The 24,485-nt window shown below is 46.0% G+C and overlaps 1 long non-coding RNA gene across 2 annotated transcripts in view; it reads right to left on the reverse strand.

Annotated features, from left to right (window-relative positions):
• The window catches only part of LOC129524644 (uncharacterized), a 33,706-nt gene that overhangs the window by 3,527 nt on the left and 5,694 nt on the right, over positions 1 to 24,485 (reverse strand). The window contains exons 3-4 of one of the 2 annotated variants that reach the window (XR_008668523.2): positions 23,383 to 23,480; positions 21,164 to 21,509 (exon numbers count right to left, since the gene is read on the reverse strand). This is a non-coding gene — a long non-coding RNA (uncharacterized lncRNA). Of the gene's footprint in view, positions 1 to 20,185; positions 21,510 to 23,382; positions 23,481 to 24,485 lie in introns of those variants that run through there. The other variant, XR_008668521.2, reaches the window with a different exon arrangement.

Here is a 24,485-nt window from a genome sequence, read left to right on the forward strand (position 1 = left end):
AGTGATTCTCCTGTCTCAACCTCCTGAGTAGCTGGGATTACAGACGCCGACCACCACACCTGGCTTATTTTTTGTATTTTTAGTAGAGAAGGGATTTCATCACGTTGGCCAGGCTGGCCTTCAACTCCTGACCTCAGGTGATCCACCTGCCTTGGCCTCCCAAAATGCTGGGATTACAGGTGTAAACCACAATACCCAGCACAAAGCCATTTCTTGTGGGGAAAATCTACACTCTGTAGAAAATCCCCTTCCCTTTCCAGGTCTTTTCCTGACCCAGGAGAGATTTAATTAAGAGTCTGGCACCTTTTAAGGTCTGATAAGAGACAGTTACCATCTATTCTCTCTGAAGCGTGCCACCTGGAGGCTCCATCTACATAACAAGTACCTCAGCTTCCACAGCCCCCCTTATCTTAACCCCAAGCATTTCTATCTGCTGACTTCAACTCTTCAGTCAAAGTTTAATTCTTCCAACTAATTTCCAATCAGGAAATCTTTGAATCCGCCTATGACCTGGAAGCGTCTTGCTTCGAGATGTCTTGCCTTTCCAGGCTGAACCAATGTATAGCTTACATGTATTAATTTATGTCTTTGCCTGTAACTTCTGTCTCCCTAAAATGTATAAAATCAAGCTATAACCCAAACACCTTGGGCACCGGTTCTCAGAACCACCTGAGGATCATGATCCTCACATTTGTCTCAGAATAAACCTCTTCAAATATTTTACAGAATTTGGCTTTTTTCGTCAGTCTATCTATCTATCTATCTATCTATCTATCTATCTATCTATCTATCTATCTACCTATGGTAAAAGGAATATAAATCCTGGGATTTCCAAATCACTAAGCCAAAGGGAAAAGTCAAGCCGGGAACTGTATCAGGCAAACCTGCCTCCCATTTTATTCCTAAATAAGATAGCTACAAAGATGAAAAAGCTACATGTTTCCCTAAATATATAAAACCAAGCTGTACCCCAGCCACCTTGGGCACATGTCATCAGGACCTCCTGAGGCTGTGTCATGAGCACATCCTTAATCTTGGCAAAATAAACTTCCTAAATAGATTGAGAGGTTTATTTTGAGGCACTGGTTCATATGACTGTGGGGCTGGCAAGTCTGGAATGTGCAGGGCAGGTGGCAGGCTGAAAACTCAGAGAAGAGTTGAAGCTGCTGCTTGGGCCCAAAGGCAGTTTGCTGGCAGAATTCCCTCCTCCATGGGGGAGGTGAGCCTTTTCTTTAAGGCCTTCAACTGATTGCATGAGCCCTGTAGGGGAGGAATAAAATATCTTTACCCTATCCATCTTAGGGTTCATTGGATGAGGCCCCGCAAATTAGACTAGTAGAAGACGGAGAAACAGGAGAAAAACAAACCAAAGTTTGCTAAAGCATGCTTACACATGGAAGGACTCAGAGATGAGTCGTTGAAAGGGGTAGTTAGTACTTGGGCTTAGGGCCGGGCACGGTGGCACACACCTGTAATCCCAGCACTTTGGGTGGCTGAAGTGTTACAGGAAAAGGGTCCTGATCCAGACCCCAAGAGAGGGTTCTTGGAACTCACACAAGAAAGAATTCAGCGCGAGTCCATACAGTAAAGTGAAAGCAAGTTTATTAAGAAACTAAAGGAATAAAGAATGGCTACTCCATAGGCAGGGCTGGTTGCCCATTTTTATGGCTATTTCTTGACTACATGCTAAACAAGGGGTGTATTATTCCTGCCTCCCCTTTTTAGACCTATAGGGTAACTTCCTGATGTTGCCATGGCATCTGTAAACCGTCATGGTGCTGGTGGGAGTGTAGCAGTGAGGATGACCAGAGGTCACTCTTGTCACCGTCTTGGTTTTTGTGAGTTTTAGCCCACTTCTTTACTGCAAGCTGTTTTATCAGCAAGGTCTTTGTGACCTGTATCTTGTGATGACCTCCTATCTTATCCTGTGACTTAGAATGCCTGACTGTCTGGGAATGCAGGCCAGCAGTTCTCAGCCTTATTTCACCCAGCCGCTATTCAAAATGGAGTTGCTCTGGTTCAAACTCCTTTGACAGAGACAGGTGGATCACTTGAGTCCAGGAGTTTGAGACCACCCTAGGCAACATGGCAAAACCCCATCTCTACAAAAAAATACATAAAAATTAGCTGGGCATGGTGGCGTGTGCCTGTGTTCCCAACTACTTGGGGGGCTGAGGCGGGAGGATCACTGAGTCTGAGAGGTGGAGGTTGCAGTGAGCTGAGGTTGCATGGACATTGCAGTGAGTCCATACCGCACCACTGCACTCCAGCCTGAGTAACAGAGTGGGGCCCTGTCTCAAAAACAAAAAAAGAACTTGGGCTGAGATTGTTGCGTCTTAATAAAGAACAATAACTTTGTCGAGAATTGACTAGACAAAGGAAAGAGGAGTTAGGCTTTTAGGGGCAGCAAACACACAAGGTTAATGTCTGGGGAAAAGGCAAGAAAGGGCTTGTGTGAGTAGTCTTCCTTGGTGCTATCTCATCTTGGTGATCTGGCTGTTAGCCCCTTCCTGATACAGGAAAGTGGGGAGCACCTTCACAAATGAAAATTTGTGCTCTGTTTTAAGTAAGTGAGTGGGGCAGTAGAGAGCTCACTTTGTCTACTTTTTTCAGTTGCCTTCAGCTCAAAATAATATTTACGCCAGAGCGGCTTGTTCTGGGCGGCACACCCTGAACCCCTTCAGCCCCACCTGTATTACGGAGGTTCATCTGCTTCACTCAAAGTCTGGTGACTTAAACTTTAATCTCATCTGAAAAATACCTTTCCAGAAACCATCTAGAATAATGCTTGACCAAATATTTGGGTACAAGACCCAACTAAGTCCACACATGAAATTAACCATCACACTGACTAAGTGAAAATGATGAAGACCATTCCAGGAAAGTGGATGATGGGTCCTGACTTGGATGAGAAAAGGTGGGGAAGTGGTCTGAGTGCACCACAGTGAAGCAGGGAGAGGGGAGCTGAAGCCACATGGTGGAGGGCCCTGAGGATATATAGGGAGTTTTGAGTATTCTGAGAGGTATGGGGATGAAACTGCTAAAGGAAAAAAATATATATTTATGGTGTTAGGTACCAGGGACTTCTATAAAGATCATCTAGTTCTACATGGCAGGTGTAAAATAGGGTGCTCTGAGGAAGACTGTTTGCCCTACTGAAGAGTGAAGGCTGGATTCTAGTTGTGATGGGGAAGAACAATATTAAATGTGACAAGTAGCCCTCACTTTACACTTTTATTCCAAAAGGATACTTGAACCGTCACTGATACCCTAATCGCCTTTTTTTTTTTTTTTTTTGAGATGGCCTCTCGCTCTGTCACCCAGGCTGGAGTGCAGTGGCTCGATCTCGGCTCACTGCAGCCTCCGCCTTCTGGGTTCCAGTGATTCTCCTGCCTCAGCCTCCCGAGTACCTGGGATTACAGGCATGTGCTACCATGCCTGGCTAATTTTTGTATTTTTAGTAGAGACAGGGCTTCACCATGTTGGCCAGGCTAGTCTTGAACTACTGACCTCAGGTGATCAGCCTACTTTGGCCTCCCAAAGTGCTGGGATTACAGGTGTGAGCCACCGTGCCGTCCCCTAACCACTACTTTTGAACATTTTTTTATGTGATGTTAAATGGCATTGCATTGGCTTGCGCTACAGGCTCCTACAGTACTGAGGCTGTAATAAAGAGCCAGTTTCCACTAGAACACAACTGAAGCTTTTTTTTTTTTTTTTTTTTTTTTTGACTGCCTGGAAAGTCAGTTTCGCTTTCATAATGACAATTATTGCAAAAATGTCAAGAAACTTTCACCATGTTTTCTCCGGAATGTCTCATACAGCCCTTACTAATTTTTTCTTTTTTTTTTTTTTGAGTCAGGTTCTCACTCTGTCGCCTAGACTGGAGTGCAGTGGCGTGATTTTGGCTCACCATAACCTCTGGCTCCCAGGCTCAAGTGATTCTCCTGCCTCAGCCTCCTGAATAGCTGGGATTACAGGCGCCTGACACCAGGCCTGGCTAATTTTTTTGTATTTTTAGTGGAGATGGGGTTTCACCGTGTTAGCCAGGATGGTCTCGATCTCCTGATTTCGAATGATCCACCCGCCTCGGCCTCCCAAAGTGGCAAAGCGATGGGATTACAGGCGTGAGCCACCGTGCCTGGCCACTGATTTTTAAGTAGCCACCAGGTAGCACTTGAGAGCAGAGAGAGGAAAAATGGACTCTCAGTGATCACAAAACCAGGTGGCTCAGGACCAAGGCCAGAGCTGAAATATTTATCAGGAGTCCCCTCCGAGTACTGTAAAGTGACCCTTTAAGAGTTCTTGAGAAAAAGAAGCCCCAGGAAGGGGGGCTGAGTGTGAAGAGGCCCTCCCCACCCCATCTATGGCTGTGTTTGGGTCTGTGGCCCCTGCGGGGAAGAGCTTCCAGAAGAGCCTCCTTTCTTTATCTGGAACTCAGCAGTGTTTCCAAGAGGCTTCTATTCCTAGCTCTCATTGCAATATGCATCTCAAGCCAGCTTGATGAGCGCAGAAGTACTGGAGAAAACAAAAGCGAACCGTAAGAGGCTGCGGGCTCTGGCAGGGTGTGGATGCCCTGCAGCAGTCTTTCCACCCTGCTGCCCAGGTGTGGGGTGGTGTCATGGAAAGTGCGGCGTGGCCCAGGGTCCAGCTGGTCTGTGCTGGTCCCCCCACCCCATCTCCCAAGAACTATCTTCCCAAAACATCTGCTTCATCCTGCTCTTTCTTCTCTGAATACGGCGATGGCTTTCAACTCTAGGACACCCAACCTAAAAAAAAACCCAAACCGAGCAGTACACCTAACCTGTTGTTCCCCAGATGGTTTTTTTTTTCTTTTTGAGACACAGTCTTGCTCTGTCACCCAGGCTGGAGTGCAGTGGCGTGATCTCAGCTCACTGCAATCTCTGCCTCCCGAGTTCAAGAAATTCTCCTGCCTCAGCCTCCCAAGTAGCTGTGATCACAGGCACCCGCTATCATGCCCGGCTAATTTTGTATTTTTTTTTTGATGGAGACGGAGTTTCATCATGTTGGCCAGGTTGATCTTGACCTCCTGACCTCAAATGATCCGCTCGCCGCGACCTTCCAAAGTGCTGGGATTATAGGCATGAGCCACCATGCCCGGCCCCCCAAATGGTTTTGAAGGAAATGCCACCTTCTCACCTCCATTCCCCTCCTCGCTGTGGCAGCAGCCCCTCGCCTACAGAAGCCAGCTACCACCATGTGTCCTGATGACCTGTTCTCGTGAAAAATTATGATGCTCACACTGGGCTCTGTGTCACGCCTTCTCTGGGGGCCTGGCATGTATGAAAAAAGATAGCTCTTCACAGAGAAGGGGCTAAAGTCAGGCTCTGGTCACACCAGTGGCCTCTAAGCTTTCTGCGAAAGGCCAAGGATTATTTTTCAGGGATCTTCTTAAAATTCAAGAGTTTTTCCCTCTATGAGCAGATATTTTCATTTTCTAGCAGAAGTTAAGTGTGTAGGTAGAAAATTGAGGTGCATGTCAGAAATTTCTTTTTTTTAGGACATAAAGATAGTTCAACTTAAAAAAAAGGAAGAGAAATGAACCCCATCCTTTGCCCAGCGGGAATCTCATTGACCTAATGGAAATCAATAACTGCTTTCATTTCCTGCAGATTTACTTTCTATAGAAATGTGCCTTTGTGGAGCATGCGGCAGCAGGGCAGCCCCGGGCCTGTGGTGAGCACTGGTAGCGGCTTGTGGGGCTTGTTAGCCCTGAGCTCCCCTGGCTGTGCCGCTGGCGGGTGGTCCCTGTGTTCTGCAGTTAGCACCTCAGAGTAGGAAGGCAGGTGAGGAGGCCAACCAGAGACCTGCACAGGAGGCCCTGGGTGCTGTCAAAACAAAAACTGGGCTGTGCGCGATGGCTCACACCTGCAATCCCAGCACTTTGGAAGGCTGAGGTGGACAGATCACCTGAGGTCAGGAGTTCGAGACCAGCCTGGCAAACAGGGCGAAACCCCATCTCTATTAAAAATACAAAAATTAGCTGGGTGTGGTGGCATGCTTCTGTAATCCCAGCTACTCAGGAGGCTGAGGTGGGAGGATTGCTTGAACCCAGGAGGTGGAGATTGCAGTGAGCCGAGATCACACCACTGCATTCCAGCCTGGGCAACAGATTAAGAGTCAGTCTCAAAACAAAACGAAACAAAAACTGTACCAGACAGTCGGACAGGTATAGAATACTTTACTGCAGGCTATGACCATGGGGGAGAGAGGGCAGAACTCAGTCTGAACTCATCTTTGCTGAGACAAAGGGCAGAGGGCTTTTAAAGGCCTGTAGCCAGGCACGATGGCTTACGCCTATAATCCCAGCACTTTGGGAGGCTGAGACAGGAGGATCGCTTGAGCCCAGGAGTTTAAGACTAGCCTGGGCAACATGGCAAAACCCCATCTCTATAAAAAATACAAAAATTGTCCAGGCACCGTGGCATGCACCTGTAGTCCCAGCTACTAGGGAGGCTGAGGTGGGAGGATTGCTTGAGCCCAGGAAGTGGATGCTGCAGTGAGCTGAGATTGTGACATTGCACTCCAGCCTGGGCGACAGAGCAAGACTCCATCTCAAAATAAATAAATAAATACATACATAAATACATAAATAAATATTAGTGGGAATGGTGGCATGCACCTATAGTCTCAGTTACTTGGGAGACTGAGGCAAGAGGATTATGTGAGCCCAGGAGGTTAAGGCTGCAGTGAGCCATGTTTGTGCCACTGCACTCCAGCCTGGGAGACAGAGACTGTATCTCGAAAAAATAAAATAAAATAAATAAAGGCCTGCAGAGTGGACTCCTCGGGCCATCTGTGTGTGCTAGTGGGCTTTACCCAAAGGAAAAGTAAACTTCTCACATCTCTAAGACAGGAAGTAGTTTTACAGCTTGGAGGTTAGGCTCCTACCCTCTCACAGTCACTGGGAGATTATAGTTCAAAGAAAGGGTTTCTAGGCCCTTAAGAAAGATATTCCTGGGTTGTAATGCTGGCAAGAGGCCTTTAAAAACGTTTTACATACACCTCAAAGGGACAGAGAAAGAACTTACAACCAGTTTTCTAAAGAAAACATTCTAAGAAAAGATAAGTCAGGGCCCTGGAGGCAGGAAGAAGCTGTCAAGCAGAGGGCATGTTACGGCCAAGGTGGGCCATCACCCCATCCCCCACCCCCAGCTGCCACAGCTGCGTCCCTGGTGGAGCTGCATCCCAGGCAGAGGCTCACTGGCCACTGGAGCCCTCTCTGTTTGGGTTTGTGTCAGGCCAGAGCTGCCCACTGGCCTTCAAGCATGACCAAGGAAGCCAGAGCCCAGTGGGGAGATGACTTTGGGTTGCACATTCCACCCTGTCCCCAGAGCTCCTGTTAAAGGATAATATCTTCATGACACCTGCGAAAGTTTGGTGGGGACCGTCACTGCAGGTGCAGGAGATGCTGCACTGGGGTCTTGTAGTGGGTGAGAGAGATTGAGCCCAACTCTGAATAGAGCTTGGGCAGGTGGGATTTTACAGCCAAGGAGCAGGGTGGGGGTCAGCGGATGGAGAATTGCTAAGAGGAAGTGTCGGGGTGAGGGGGATTCTGGCTAAACTGACCTAATAGGATTCTCGCTGAAGACAGGCCAGGGTGGCCGGGCGCGGTGGCTCACGCCTGTAATCCCAGCACTTTGGGAGGCCGAGGCGGGCGGATCACGAGGTCAGGAGATCGAGACCATCCTGGCTAACATGGTGAAACCCCGTCTCTACTAAAAATACAAAAAATTAGCCGGGCGTGGTGGCGGGCGCCTGTAGTCCCAGCTACTCGGGAGGCTGAGGCAGGAGAATGGCGTGAATCCGGGAGGCGGAGTTTGCAGTGAGCTGAGATTGCGCCACTGCACTCCAGCCTGGGCGACAGAGCCAGACTCCGTCTCAAAAAAAAAAAAAAAAAAAAAAAAAAAAAAAAAGACAGGCCAGGGTGACCAGATGTCACCTGAAACCGATCAGATATGGAGGGTGATCAGATATCAAGGGCGGGGGTTCTAGCCAAACTGGATCTTACAAGGTCTAGGAGAAGGTTCGGGAGCCTGACTCAAGTACCGTCAGGGCAACAGTCTTTGTCACTTCCCAGTGGTCCCTTCCTGCCTCCTCCCCTCCTTGCGCAGAGTCTCCTCTGAGAGAACCCAAAGTAGCTCCTGACCTTGCTCAAGGTACTGGGCTAGACATGGGGGAAAGACTTGGATACTCAGGGTAGGGCAACATCACCAAGAGGGAGCAGTGGCTGCCGCTTATTTTGTCCAGGAGAGAAGCAATTACTTGGCTGATCACTGGCCTTTAGTGCAGAGGGCCCCAGTAGTGTGCAGAACACACCAGATATTTTCGGCTCCAGGCATAAAAAGAAGGCTGATTTTGAGCACTTATCTGATAGGTAATCCATAAGCCACACTGCAATGGCTGGTTGGGTTGGCACAGGTCTATGTGCCCTGGGTGGAGGGAAGGTGCCATTTCCCACCTGCAGGTGGGTCCTCTGAGCCCACAGGCTTGGTTCTTCAGTACAAGTAGCTACAGGGTGGCAGGAGAGAAGGTAGCCCAGATGGTTCTGCACGTCTCTGGTTTAGCTACTAAAGGACTGAGTACACAAACAGACACTGGTCAGACTATATAAAAAAACAGAGCCCTGCCCCACAGTCTGCAGCAAGCTGCCCAGGAAACCAATGTTTTATCTACAGGAACCAGCCCAGGCAGGCAGGCTGTCCATTACAGGTCAGACTTCTAGGAAGTCAGACTGCTATCTCTAGTGACAATCCAGGAAGCCAACCAATAACTCTCCTGTAACAGTTGGCCCCAATGGCCAGGGCTTGATCGGTAACTGACAGCTTCCCATTTTTTGTTCCTGCTTCCAACTTAGGACCAACCAGAGAATGCCAAATATGCTTGTCACATTTGACCTCAACTCCTCCTCCCACCGTTGATTCCGTATAACCAGGAAAGGGGCCAACACACTTGCTAAATGGCCACACGTGCTTCTGGGAACTGGCTGAGCTTATGGCCTTGGCCAGTCTAGAGGCGCTAGAATGTGCTCCCTGGTCCTGCACACAGACATGGACTTGAAAAGGCCAAGCCCTTCCAGCACCTGAGTCATTCGCGCTGCAACCTCTGCAGCTGGGACGGGAGCCCAGGTGTTGACCACCTGACCCAGGCTACCCAGGGGCATCCAGCCTGGAGGGGAAGTCACCTCACTGGGAAGATCTTCTCTTTTGGTTTGATCTGAATTCAACAACAGCTTTCATGTTAAGAGCAACATCTGTAACTATGATGCTCCTCCAATGACGGAGCCTGGGTCCTGGGCACTGGGTGGTGCAGACGAAGCTGTGAGAGAGCTCAGTGCTTCTTCTGTGATACACAGAAGGGTGAACGCAAGTATCTCAGCGCTGTGCCTTTGAGAATTCGCCCTGCCTCTGCGAGCCTCAGCTTCCTCACATTTGAAGTTGCTACCACTCTGGTTTTATGTTGAGCTTGAGCAAGTGTGATTTGGGAGCCCCAGGAAAGGCTGTCCATTGTCAGTTATCACTGTCGTCTCTGCATCAGTGGCCATGGGGCAGGATGTGGGACTTCTGGGGGTGCAAGAGGTCACATGATCCTGGCACCCAGGGGGTGCTGGAGGGGCAAGGTGCGGGAAAGAAGCGTGTGTGGGGCAAAGGGCTTGGCAGCACATCCCAGAGCCGAGCACAGGGCCCGTACAAAATGAGGTTTGTGGGAACATGCTGCGAGCAGAGGAGCCACAGAGGGCTCAGGGCCCTGGAGCTCTTCCATCTCAAAACGGTGCAGAAGCAGCAGGAGATTGTCCTGGAGGGAGGGATCCTGCCCTTGGGATCCTGCCCCATGATGCTGGGAACATCTGTGAGAGAGTGTAGCAGGGAGTACCTGGTCAAGGCCAGGGCCGGCTCCTGGGCTTCTGTTGAGCGACGTCGGCCTCCCTGCCTGGCTTGCTGAGATCTGGATTTGCCTCTCGCCAGAATCCCCACTCATCTTCCACTTTGCCCAGGCACATGGGTCAGTTTGGGCTGCCGTAACAAAGTGCCACACGCTGGGGGACTTAGACAACAGAAATTTATTTTCTCACAGTTCTGGAGGCTGGATATCTAAGATCCAGGCATTGAGAGGGTGGTTTCTCCTGAGGCTTCCCCTTGGCTTGCAGATCGCGTCTTCTCCTGGGGTCCTCACATGGTCGCCTTCTGTGCTTGTCAGTGTCCTCATCTCCTCTTCTTGTAGGACACCAGTCATGATGAGTCAGGACCCACCCTAAGGGCCTCATTTTAACTTGATGACCTCTTTGAAGCCCCCATCTCCAAATACGGTCGCATCTGAAGTCCTGGAGGTTAGAACTTCCATGTCTGAATTTTGGGGGAGACGCGATTTGGCCCACGGCACCAGCAACCAGAGGCATTAGGAAGGAGACAGGTGTGAGGCAGGGCGTCAGACTCCATGGCACTGTGTCAGGCTCTCACAATCACACATTGTAGGTGGTCCTCATGCTTTAACATAAAGAAACTGAGGCGAAGGTAATGTAACTTATCCAGGCAGCGTAGTTGGCCAGCAGCGGCCAGCATATCTGAGACTTATTCTAAAGCCCAAGCTCCTCCGCTGGACTTCACAAGGAAGAGTGGGCGTTGGCGATCTGTGGGTTCCCAGATGCAGAGTCGTCAGTACTCAAAATACACCGTCAGGTATGTGTGGTGAAGTTCATAGCCTTCAAAGTTCCAGAATGCCCCTAAATATCTGTTGCTGACAGTCAAAGACACAGATCAATTTATCTCATAGGATGGAAGGAAAGTTAAATTATTACCAGGGACCCTTCGATTAGTAATGATAGGTAATTGGCTGGGAGCAGTGGCTCACACCTGCAATCCCAGCACTCTGGGAGGCCGAGGTGGGTGGATCACTTGAGGTCAGGAGTTCGACACCAGCCTGGCCAACATGGTGAAAACTTCATCTCTACTAAAAATACAAAAATTAGATGTGGTGGTGCGCACATGTAATCCCAGTTACTCGGGAGGCTGAGGTGGGAGAATTGCTTGAACCCAGGAGGTGGAAGTTGCGGCCAGCCATTTGTACGACTGCACTCCAGCCTGGGTGACAGAGTGAGACTCTGTCTCAAAAACAACAAAAACAACAATAGCAACAAAAAGAAATGATAAGTAATCGTGATATAAGCCATTCCCTTTAGTGACCAGGTGTCTTGTGACCATTCCACAGAAGCAGCTCAAGGTCAGAGGCCAGTCCCTGAAGCAGTGGTGCCCCAGGCTGGCTTTGACACTCAGAGCCCTTTCCAGGGTTTGTGGCCAGCATGGAGGAGGGACTCATCATGGTGCTTAGGCCAAATGTGGAACATTGTGACAATCTGCAGGCAAGCACAGTAGTGGAAAGATGCAGACAGCATGTATTTGGAAAAGGTTGCAGTATTTATCCAGGAAAACATTTATGATCTACAAAGAGATAAATATATGTCTTGGCAAGTCAAGTATCAAAGGCCTACAAAGGGTCCTCAAAGACCTCTTCGTTTGTTGAGTGTTTTTTTGTTTTGTTTTGTTTTGATTTTCTATTTCCTTCCTTCCTTCCTTCTTTCCTTCCTTCCTTCCTTCTCTTTTCTTTTCCTTCCCTCCCTCCCTCCCTCGCTTGTTTCCTTCCTTCCTTCCTTCCTCCTCTCTTTCTTTCCTTCAATCTTTCTTCTTTCTTTTCTGAGACAGGGTCTCACTCTGTCTCCCAGTCTGGAGTGCAGTGATGTAATCATGACTCGCTGCAGGCTTGGCCTCCTAGGCTCCAGCAATTCTCCTACCTCAGGCTCCTGAGTAGCTGGAACCACAGGCATGCACCACCATGCCCAGATAAATTTTTTATCTGCAAAGATGTGGTCTTGCTATGTTGTGCAGGCTAGTCTCGAACTCCTGGGCTCAAACTATATCCTCCCTTCTCAGCCTCCCGAAGTACTGGGATTACAGGAGTGAGCCACCATGCCTGACCTACCATGTACATTGTAGAATTAGTTTATTGAAATTGAAAAAAACCCACAAAACCTCAACATTTTATAGGTATTCTATAAACCTTCTAGATTATTTTGGGGGTGAACTGATATCTTTACAATGTTAAGTTATCCCTTCTATGGACATGGTCTATTTCTCCATTTACTCTTTTTCTTTTTTTTTTTTTGGAGATGGAGTCTCACTCTGTCCTTCAGGCTGGAGTGCAGTCGTGCCATCTTGGCTCACTACAACCTCTGCCTCCCAGGTTCAAGTAATTCCCCTGCCTCAGCCTCCCGAGTAACTGGGACTACAATTGTGTGCCACCATGCCCAGCCAAGTTTTGTATTTTTAGTAGAGATGGGGTTTCACCATGTTGGCCAGGCTGGTCTCGCACTCCTGACCTCAAGTGATCCACCTGCCTTGGCCTCCCAAAGTGCTGGGATTACAGGCATGAGCCACCGTGCCTGGCTTAGCCTACTCACTCTTTTACGACCTTTTTAGACTTTCAAAATTGACTCCATTAATATCATGTGCTTTTTGGGATGAGTTAATTCCTACCTGCTTTATAATTTTATACAGTTGTAAATTTGTGAAAAGGAACACTAGTGTTTTTTGTTTTTGTTTTTGTTTTGAGTTGGAATCTTACCCTGTCACCCAGGCTGGAGTGCAATGGTGCAATCTCAGCTCACTGTAACCTCCGCCTCCCGGGTTCAAGCGATTCTCCTGCCTCAGCCTCCCAAGTAGTTGGGATTACAGGCGTGTGCCACCACGCCTGCCTTTTTTTTGTGTGTGTGTGTCTTTATTAGAGATGGGTTTCACCATTTTGGCCGGGCTGGTCTCGAACTCCTGACCTCATGATCTGCCAGCCTCGACCTCCCAAAGTGCTGGGATTACAGGCATGAGCCACCGCGCCCGGCCCCACACTAGTGATTTTTATGAGTTAATATTATTCCTGGAAACCTTTATAAACTCTTGTAATTTTTTTTTTTTTTTGAGACAGGGTCTCACTCTGTTGCCCAGGCTAGAATGCAGTGGCACAATCATGCAGCCTCGACCTCTTGGGCTCAGGTGATCCTCCCACCTCACCCTCCCAGGTAGCTGGGACTACAGGTGTGCACCACCATGCCTGTCCAATTTTATGTAAAGATGGTGTTTCTTCATGTTGCCCAGGCTAGTCTCAAACTCCTGGGCTCAAGCGATTTGCCCACCTCAGCCTCCCAAAGTGCTGGGATTACAGGCATGAGCTGTGATTTGGCCTTACCTCTTCTAACAGTTTTAATAGATTACATGTTGTTCTGTTGAGATTTATATGTGAACTATCACATCATCTGCAAAGAATGACAGTTTTCTCTTTTTTTATTCCAATACTCATTTGGATGGCAATTTTAATTTCTTAATGTCTTGTAACATTGGGTAACACCCCCAGTACTATATTGAAAAATAGCGCTAACAACAGGCATAATTGTTTTGCTTCCAGTCTGAAGGAGAGTCATCTGAAATTTCTGAATTACGTATTTTTTTTTTGCTGTGTTTTTAAAAAATGTAATGTTTATCAAGGTGAGGACTTTTTTTATATTCTGAGAGTGTATTAATTTAAATAATAAATGGGCATGGAGGAAACACATTAAGAGAAACACCTGCCACTCAGGAACCAGGGAATCTGACCTAGGAGAGAATCACAGGGGATTCCTAGGATGATGGCAAGGGAGGACCTGGAGGGGATGGGGTGGTAATGCGGTGCTGGCCTGCGGCACTGCTGACGATGTAGGTTAGTGACATACTGATGGCGTGGCCTCGGCTGTATTTCCTCCGCCTGGCCTCACTTCATTCTCAACTACTTTCAAAGCCTTATTTCTCTGGCCTTCCCATTGGCTTTAGTAGCTCCCCAATAGCCAGCCCTCCAATATCTTCAATAAATTTCCTTAGGATGGCCAGGAACATTTTCTATTAACTGCACCAAAAACTTGGGTAATACAGAAAGTGAGTTACAGAAAGTGAGTTACGGAAAGCAAACTGTTAAAGAAATGTGGGTTGTGTGGGCTTAGCTGTCTGACCTAGTAGTCACAAAAGCTCATGAAAATCCACTTAGTATTTAGGGACACAATGCTGATATGGCATAGGACAGCTTGAGGAAAAACAAAAAGAAACCTAAAAGTCTTACATTCTGAAATTGAGGCACAAAGTGTAACCCAGGGTTCTTTTGAAATGATAAAGTTCAGTCCTGCAGGTTGCTGAATTGTAAAGTCCATTGAGTTTACAGAATCTTAATATCACTTAGGTGAAAGTTAGAGCACTGCTCAAAACTCTAAGAATTAGATTAGGGATCTAGAAGAGAAGCTGAAGCATCCAGACTACTCTCAACCCCACCTCCCCTTGCCCCCAGGTCCTCCTTACTAGCCCACATCATGCCCTCATAATATAACCAGAATGACTTTCCTGGCATAAAGACCCTGAAGGCCTCTTGCTCAAGCAAGTTCCATTGCATGGAGAAATGGCTCCTCACTCACCAGTCCTTGCATGTTACCCTGACGATCTCTGAATTATCTTTGATTAGACTCAGATCTTCATATGTCTAGGGAATCAACTGCAAAGTCAAATCCTGGAATAGGCCAGCCTGGGCAACAAAGTGAGACCCCTGCATCAAAAAAAAAAAAAAAATCATTACAATAGAAAACTCTTGATAGCTTCCCTCACCATTGGCAAAAAAGCCAAAAGCAATAGCAAATCCATGAGGGAAATTCAGAGGATGTTGGCTGTTAGTGACCAAAGATGCATGGATGTTGATTCCTGTCATAGTCCTATTTAACCTCCAGTTTGACCAGCATGAAAAGTGGATGGATGGTAGATAATGACAGTGGATTATGACTCACCAATAATTACAGTTGCTTTTCCAGATGTGAGCTTTTTTTTTTTTTTTTTTTTTTTGAGACAGAGTCTCACTCTGTCACCCAGGCTGGAGTGAAATGGCGCAATCTCGGCTCACTGCAACCTCCGCCTCCCAGGTTCAAGCAATTCTCCTGTCTCAGCCTCCCTAGTAGCTGAGATTACAGGTGTGTGCCATCACACCTGGCTAATTTTTTGTATTTTAGTAAAGATGGGGTTTCACCATGTTGCCCAGGCTGGTCTCAAATTCCTGAGCTCAAGCAATCCACCCACCTTGGCTTCCCAAAGTGCTAGGATTACAGGCATGAGCCACCGCGCCCGGCCCCAGAAGTGAGCTTTGTAGTGGAGCAAATCGAAACACCCTCAGGCATATAGAATGCAGCTACAGATAAGGAAATTTTTTTTCTTAATCCCAAATTAACAGAAAACAACTGAGAGGGTTTTTTTGACCAAGAAGCACATCTTCCGTGTCTTGCCTCGAGGGTTTCAGTGGTCTGGCTCTCCGCAGCCATCTGCAGTGCACATTCCATAGGACACCATCTGAGACCTGCACCATCCCGCCCTTGAACATCCTTGCAAGTAAGGTTATATGACATAAATGAGAATGGTCCCACACTTTGAGAACAGTTTGGGTTTGGCTTACACACACACAAGTCTCTGCCATGCCCCACCATGAATGGAGCTGTCAAGAATCTGGTGGATGAGATGATCCACATGACGAAATGAGTCAGCTGCTAACCCAGTGCTTGCTTACTGGACTCATGGATAAGATGGCAAGGAAGGCACTGCCCACTGGGGGTGTTAGCCGTGGTTAATTCTGCGACAAGTAGCAGAAGGATATACATGGATGTGGGGCAGCGGTGACTGTAGAGTACATTTTTGTAGCTACCTAGTAGAAACATTCATCCTGTGCTGGATAATTCCCTGATTTTGGGATAACCGGCCCTTTCCTCCCAGTATGGCACGGAGTGGGCCAGATGCCTGCTGTCCACACTCCCTGCACCATGGCCTGTGGTGTGTCCTCCTGGGACTTGAATCTTGAGGGAGTGATGGAAAGATGGGGACGGTAACATTGTTCATTTGTGGTGGCAGCAGCCAGGCCAAGGGTCCAGGGCCTGTGTGCCCAACGGTCTCCAACTGACCCCTGCAGTGTAAGCATGACTGCCTGGCCCCTTTTCCTTCCCTACTTCTTCTTATTTTTTTTTTTTCTTGAGACAGAGTTTCACTCTTGTTGCCCAGACTGGAGTGCAATGGCGTATCTCAGCTCACTGCAACCTCCGCTTCCTGGGTTCAAGTGATTCTCCTGCCTCAGCCTCCCGAGTAGCTGGGATTACAGGCATGCACCACCATGCTCAGCTAATTTTTGTATTTTTAGTAGAGACGGGGTTTCTCCATGTTGGTCAGGCTAGTCTCAAACACCCAACCTCAGGTGATCCATCTGCCTTGGCCTCCCAAAGTGCTGGAATGACAGGTGTGAGCCACTGTGCCTGGCCCGTTCCCTACTCCTTAAACTGGGGAATGACTCACCCTAGGTGAAGGCAATAAGAGGATACATTCTCAATAAAGAATTTTAAAGGTTGCCCTGCAACCTTTCCACATTCTGTGAGCTACCATGTCTCTTTTAAAAAATATCTCTTTTGGTGGGGCGCGGTGGCTCATGCCTGTAATTCCAGCACTTTGGGAGGCATAGGTGGGTGGATCACTTGAGGTCAGGAGTTCAAGATCAGCCTGGCCAACATGGTGAAATCCCATCTCTACTAAAAATACAAAAATTAGCCAGGCGTGGTGGTGCATGCCTGTAATCCCAGCTACTCGAGGCTGAGGCAGGAGAATCTGTTGAACTTGGGAGGCAGAGATTATAGTGAGCCGAGATCGTGCCACTGCACTCCAGACTGGGCAACAGAGTGAGACTCTGTCTCAAAAAACAAAACAAAACAAAACCTCTCTTTATGATCAAGCCAACCAGTTGTTTTCTGAGGTATGCAAAAAAGAACCCTCTCTAACACATTCTCCAAGCCAATACTGTGCATTTTTCTATCTTCAGAGTGATCATTTAGGTATGAATTTTTATGAAGAAACTTTTGTTTGATCTACAGAAACTCCTTACATTTGACTTGTTTCATTTTCTTCTATTAAATTGCAGAAAATTAAATTTGACAGCTTTATTTAAAAATTGCATACATAATATCATCTGATTTTTGTGAAAATTTTTCTATTCTTCTGTCTGTGTTTAGGGATGCATTGAGTGTTGTTCGCTGGGTGCTACCTAATACTGTTGTTGGCTGATGGGAGTTAGGATGATAGTTTATGTTCTTTGTGTTTTTTTTCTGTTATCACCTATATTTTTTAAAATTAATAATCATCTATTATTTGAAATAAATAATAATGTTAAAAAAGCATATTCTTAAAAATTTAATAATGTGAAAGAAAGTAGATTACAAAACTGCAGGCCGGGCACAGTGGCTCATACCTGTAATCTCAGCACTTTAGCAGGCCAAGGTGTGTGGATCACTTGAGGCCAGGAGTTCAAGACCAGCCTGGCCAACATGGTGAAACCCCATCTCTACTAGAAATACAAAAATTAGCTGGGTGTGGTAGTATGTGCCTGTAGTCCCAGCTACTCGGGAGGCCGAAGCAGGAGAATCACTTGAACCCTGGAGGCGGGGGTTGCAGTGAGCTGAGATCATGCCACTGCACTCCAGCCTGGGCGACAGAGCGAGACTCCATCTCAAACAGTCAAAACAAAACAAAACCCTGTATATTATGCTGTTGTGCAATTATATAAAGAAAAATGATTGGGAATAATTGCATTTAAATGTTTCTAGTTATTTCTGAGAATTGAGATTTTAGGTGAATTTCTTTATTCTTTTTTTCTTTTTGAGACTGGGTCTGGCTTTGTCACCCAGTCTGGAGTGCAGTGGCATAATCTTGGCTCATTGCAACCTCCACCCACCAAGCTCAAGCGATCCTCCCACCTCAGCTTCCCCAGTAGCTGGGACCACAGGTGTGCACCACCATGTCAGGCTATTTTTGTTTTCTTTTGTTTTGTTTTAGTAAAGGCAGGGTCTTGCCATGTTGCTCAGGCTGGTCTCGAACTTCTGACCTCAAATAATCCACCCACCTCGGCCTCCCAAAGTGCTGAGATTACAGGCATGAGCCACTGCACCTGGCCTACAGGTGATTTTTAAAATAGCTTTTATAAATTCTAAGTTTAAAAAAGTTAATATAGTATTACTCCTTTGTATTAGGTCAGGGTTTTCCAGAGAAATGGAACCAATAGGATCTGTATATATATATAGAAAAAGATTTATTATTAAAAAAAATTGGTTCATACAATTGTGGAGGCTGAGAAGTCCCAAGATCTGCATCAGCAAAAGCTGGAGACCCAGGAGAGGTGGTGGTATCAATAGTCTAAATCCAAAGGCAGGAGAAGACTAATGCCCCAGCTGAAAGGCAGTCAGGCAGAGAGAGCACATTCAACCTTCATCCACCCTTTTGTTTGACTGAGGCACTCAACAGATTGATTTGATGATCCCACATTGGGAAGGGGCAACTGTTTCCCTCTCTCCACCAATGCAAATGCTAATCTTATCTGAAAACACCCTCACAAGACACACCCAGAATAATGTTTAACCAAATATCTAGGTACCCCATGGCCCAGGCAAGTTGACAAATAAAATTAACCATCACACTCATTATAATGAAAAAAAAGTCACTGAAAACACACAGAGTGATCTTTCAAAAGAAGCATTTGGACAAGTTGAGCGGCTGTGTATTTGAAAATTTTTACCAAGTGTTGGGGGAGGGAACCACACGTTGAGAGCTTTCTCAAGACATCAGTAAATATTCTAGATAACCTCACATCTTTGTGTTTGTGGAGGGTATTCAGTATCAGAAGTGGTGAGGTAGAGAGTCCTGGGATCCAAGCAACCTCTATTTTGATTTTAATAGCTTCTGTTCTCGGAGTTCCCAGGGTCAGCCTGCTATGGCACGGGGTACTTTTTTAGATGTGTGGAGGGGGTATGACTCCTGTCTCCAGATGAAGAAACAAAAGGTCCAACACAAATAAAGACAGATTTAAACCCAAGTTTGAGTCAGCATTTGAAAGGAAAATAAAGAATGGTTGCTGAGGTGGTTGAGAACTTGTTTCCTGGGTCTGAAGCTCCATCTCCTGTCTCTCTTGGATGCTGGACAAGAGCCGGTGGAATTTTTTCTTTCTAATCAGGGCATTTTTATTGCAGCACACACATGTAAAAAATTGCAATGTATTTTATATATCCCTCAATGGGCTTGAAATATTAATTTCCCAGCTATTTAACATAAAATTGATCATAGGAGCTCAGAGATTGGAGAACAAGGAGTAATGAGTGAAACAGTGAATTATATACCCCAGGGCTGCTGTCTACCTCCACTTCCAGGGCAGGTGGAGAACAGTCACTGTGGCGGGGAAGTATGTCTTTGGCAAAATTCACACTGTCCCATGTCTCCTAAATAAAAATCATCTATTAAATCTTGCAACACAGCCGTTTGCTTTCAAACGGGGAGTCTTGGGGATTTCCCATACTTAGAATTAAATTAAAACAATCTATTCTATCCCACCAGATGTTCTGTTTTTGTGTCTGGACTATGTGAAATTATGAGGAGAAGAAGCATTTCTGCCAAGTGCCAACACGTTTTAAACACTGAAGCAAGATAGGCTCTAATTTGCCTTAAGACTCAATATTTTTTATTCAGCAGGTAAGTTTTTAGATTCTTAGACTAATGACAAAGAACACATCCCAATTCTTAGCCTTCTTTTTACCACTGGCTACACTAATACAATTTTAAGCACATTTTAACATGTAGCTGGTAAGGTATCCTCCTAGTCCACACACCTGGGGTTTTAGCACATTTAATTTCTTCTACAACTTCCCTCCTAGACATGGCCCACTATCTTCCTCATGGCAAAACTTGTTTATGACAAATCTTTTATGACACTGAGTACCACTGCTTATGACACTCAGAATTCATGGTTTCGAGATTCAGAAGTCTTTTCTTCCAAACTATTATTTCTGCTGAGACCTTCAAAGTCCATTTTAAGACTCAAGGTACTATCTCCATAGATTTCTCCCACCCCCTCCTCTAGGGCAGTGTTCTGTGTGGGAAATGCATGAGGGGAAAAGAAAAGGCACAGACAATACTTTTAAGGGTAAACAGCCTTTATCCCAAGTATAGCGCAATACACATATAATAAGCAAATGATATAATAAGCAAATTGCAATGGGAAGGGGAGATGGGAAAAGATATATATGTATATATATATTTACACTCACCAGACTATGGAGGATTCATCACCAGACCAGGAAGCAACAGCCTGGGCTCCAGAGTCGGCCACCAGTCCGTGCACAGATGAGGAGAGGTCTCATGGGGCTTTGGTGCGGTCTGGGACCCTAGCTCTTTTTGTAACAAGTTGTTTGGCATGAGGCCCAGTCATGAGGGCCCTTTGTGACTGGGCTCAAGGAACACAAAAAGGTCAACTTGTTTTTGCGATTGTCTGTTGTTTTTCAGTAAGTAACACATAGGGATAGTTTGAAATAGAGATTTCTCCGAAACAGGGCAGGATAAATGCCTCAAGGGACTCACACAACCTGTTCCCGGACTTGGTGACCATTGTTTGTGTCCACATTCAATTGAGTTCAAATTTAATATTTAACTTTTCCTCCACAGGCAGGAAGTGAGGATGTCAGCCAGGAAAAAAGGAATGACTGGATATGAAAAACATACTGGCCAATGTCAAACTAGACCAAAGCATTCTTTGAGTTTTGCCAACTTCATGAGGTTTGAGTTTTGAGTTTACTAAAACTCATGAGAATGACTTTACTCAATTTCAGTACTAGCCAAGGACTCCAGGTATCAGAGGTGAGAGAAATGAAATATGAAGTGAGACTATATGTAATATAAACAGAAAATTCTTTTTTTCTTTTCTTTTGAGATGGAATCTCGCTTGTTGCCCAGGATGGAGTGCAGTGGTGCCATCTTGGCTCACTACAACCTCTGTCTCCCGGGTTCAAGTGATTCTCCTGCCTCAGCCTCCTGAGTAGCTGGGACTACAGATGCCTGCCACCATGCCCAGCTAATTTTTGTATTTTTAGTAGAGATGGGGTTTCACCACGTTGGCCAGGCAGGTCTTGAACTCCTGACCTTGTGATCCACCTGCCTTGGCCTCCCAAAGTGCTGGGATTACAGGCATGAGCCACCACGCCCAGCAGAAAATTCTTTAGTTCAGCATCAAAGCAGGAATTATTACAGCATTTATGGATATTTAATTTTATTTGATACACTTGGATGCAACTTTACTCATTACCATTTTTAAACCCATGTTTAAAAGTTTTAAAATTTGGGTAGAGGCAGAAAGAGTAGGTTGAGTTGGAGATGCTGGGGTAGTCAGCAGCTCAGTCATCGGTGCTTGTGGGCTTTTTTTGATCCGGGCCTTGGCTCTCTCTGGTATGGGAGGCTTCGACGTCAAGAGGGAGCTGCTGCCACCCGTAGTTCTAAGCTTGAAGTTGCTAGGACTTCTTTCAAACTTATATGCTGAAGAGACTCAGATGTTGGCCTCAGCTCCTAGGCTGAATTCAGCAGATCGGCCCATGAAAAACCCTATATTGAGACAAAGCAAAGGATCTGTCAGAAAGGAACACCTATTGTCCTGGGCTTGACACCAAGGAAGAGGACAGGTAGTGGAAATCCTGCAATCTGAAAAGCAGACAGAAAGGTGACAAAGCAGCTGAAGATAGGTGGTGGAGAGAGGAATAACAACCCAGCTCCTCCATCTAGAAAGGAGAGTAAGAACTACCAGTAGCTTAATAGAAGACCAAGGATCAGAATTCCCCGATGAAGACTGTTTGTAAGAAGAAAGAGGACAGGGTTATAACTCATCAGCAACTGCCTGGCAAGCCATGCAAGATAAGGGGACTAACAAAACTTTTCCAAATAATCAAATTGGAGCTCTAGTTTATCAAGTCCCAGCTTACTCTAAGATCTAAAGTTATGGCCGGGTGCAGTGGCTCACACCTGTAATCCCAGCACTTTGGGAGGCTGAAGCGGGTGGATCACCTGAGGTCAGGAGTTCAAGACCAGCCTGGCCAACATGGTGAAACCTTGTCTCTACTAAAAGTACAAAAAAATTAGCTGGGCATGGTCGTGGGCAACTGTAATCCCAGCTACTCGGAAGGCTGAGGCAGGAGAATCGCTTGAACCCGGGAGGCAGAGGTTGCAGTGAGCCAAGATCACACCATTGCACTCCAGCCTGGGCAACAAGAATGAAACTCTACCTCAAAAAAAAAAAAAACAAAAAAAAAAAACCAAAAATCTGAAGCTAACCAGAATGATGCCAGAGCCAAATGCAGTGAGCTGCCATCACCAAGTATTCTTCCCTAACCACCAAACCACTGGGTTCCTGATATGGTTTGGATCTGTGTCCCCGCCGAAATATCATGTAGAATTGTAAACACCAATGTTGGAGGTGGGACCTGCTGGGAGGTGATTGGATCATGGGGGCGGATTTCCTTCTTGGTGCTGTTCTTGTGATAGCGAGTGAGTTCTCATGAGATATGGTTGTTTAAAAGTGTGTGGCATCTCCTCGCCTTCCTCCTGCTCCTGTCATGTGAAGTGCTTGCTCTCCCTTTGCCTTCCAACATGATTGTAAGTTCCCTCCCCAGAGGCCTTCCCAGAAGCTGATGCCACCATGCTTCCCATACAGCCTGCGGAACTGTGAGCCAATTAGACCTCTTTTCTTTATAAATTACCCAGTCTCAGGTATTTCTTTATGGCAATACAAAAATGGACTAATATACTTCCTATTGCCTTTAATCCTTTAGATAAGAAAATAAAGACATTTGAACGTAAAATCTAAAGTGCACATATAGGCCAGGCGCAGTGGCTCATGCCTGTAATCCCAGCACTTTGAGAGGTCGAGGCAGGTGGATCATTTAAGGTCAGGAGTTCAAGACCAGCCTGGCCAACATGGTGAAACCCCATCGCTACTAAAAATACAAAAATTAGCCAGGTATAGTGGCACATGCCTGTAATCCCAGCTACTCGGGAGGCTGAGGCATAAGAATTGCTTAAATTCAGGAGGCGGATGTTGCGGTGAGCCAAGATCATGCCATTGCACTCCAGCCTGGGCAACAAAAGCGAAATTCCATCTCAGAGTGAGACCCTGTCTCAAAAAAACAAAAAGTGCAGATATAAAATAAGATAAAGTACTTATGTTTAAATTTAATTATGTTTACAGATAGTTGTCAATTGGTCTGAAACAAATTCACCAGGGAATTAATCTATTTGCATAGAACTGCTAATTAATGTAAAAAATATGCCCGGGTGTGGTGGCTCATGCCTGTAATCCCAGCACTTTGGGAGGCCGAGGGAGGCAGATCACTTGAGGTCAGGAGTTTGAGACCAGCCTGGCCAGCATGGTGAAACCCCGTCTCTACTAATAACACAAAAATTAGCTGGGCATGGTGGTATGTACCTGTAATCCCAGCCACTTGGGAGGCTGAGGCAGGAGAATCACTTGAACCTAGGAGGTGGACGTTCCAGTGAGCTGAGATCACGCCACTTCACTCCAGCCTGGATGGTAGAGCAAGACTTCGTCTCAAAAAACAAACAAACTATATATATAAAAAAAATATATATATATATATATATGTACACACACACACATAATTAGACTTCATCTCATCTGCTTTATGTGTTGCTTTATGTGTTGGGTGCACTGTGATGTAATGGTAGCATCAGTACAACTTAAAGTAACTAAATTAATAATTGTACTTGATATTAAATGTTCTCAACTGAGTAACTTTTAAGTGAAACCATTCATGTTTAGACCTAGGGAGTGGTAAAAGAACCAACTTTTTCTATTGTTGGGTTGAGGAAAATAGTAATATAAGATTATCAGTCATGGACAGTAAATTGCTGAAAGTTGCTGAATCAGATTATAAGCATCTAGCTAAGAATATAAAGATTGAGAAGTAGGTAAACATCTAAATGTTTAGTATACTAGAAATACCCAAGACGGTAATATGCCAACAACTTGATGTACTGTAAAATAAAAAGATGAAGTTTTCCTAATAGTTGCATTTTAGTAAACTGTACAGTGATGAAAGTGGAAAGGGCACCTGGGGCTCATTAGAATGAGGCACAGTATACCCCAATAGCTCTCTTTCTTAAATGCAGTGGATAGGTGTCTGCCAACAAGTACACCAAAACCATTTTTACAGAAACATTATTTAATAGTGACTCAACAGCTTTCAAAATACACTTTTGTATTATAGCACTGCACAAGCTATTCTTTTTTTTTTTTTTCAGACAGAGTCTTGCTCTGTCCACCAAGCTGGAGTGCAGTGGTGCCATCTCAGCTCACTGCAACTTCCGCCTCCCGGGTTCAAGCAATTCTCATGCCTCAGCCTCCCAAGTAGCTGGGTTAACAGGCATGGGCCACCAAACTTGTCTAATTTTTGTATTTTTAGTAGAGATGGGGTTTTGCCATGTTGGCCAGGCTGGTCTCAAAATCCTGAGCTCAGGTGATCCGCCTCCCTCAGCCTCCAAAAGTGCTGGGCTTACAGATGTGAGCCA

Source organism: Gorilla gorilla, chromosome 13 (genome assembly GCF_029281585.2).
Source record: "Gorilla gorilla gorilla isolate KB3781 chromosome 13, NHGRI_mGorGor1-v2.1_pri, whole genome shotgun sequence".
Classification (NCBI taxonomy): domain Eukaryota; kingdom Metazoa; phylum Chordata; class Mammalia; order Primates; family Hominidae; genus Gorilla; species Gorilla gorilla.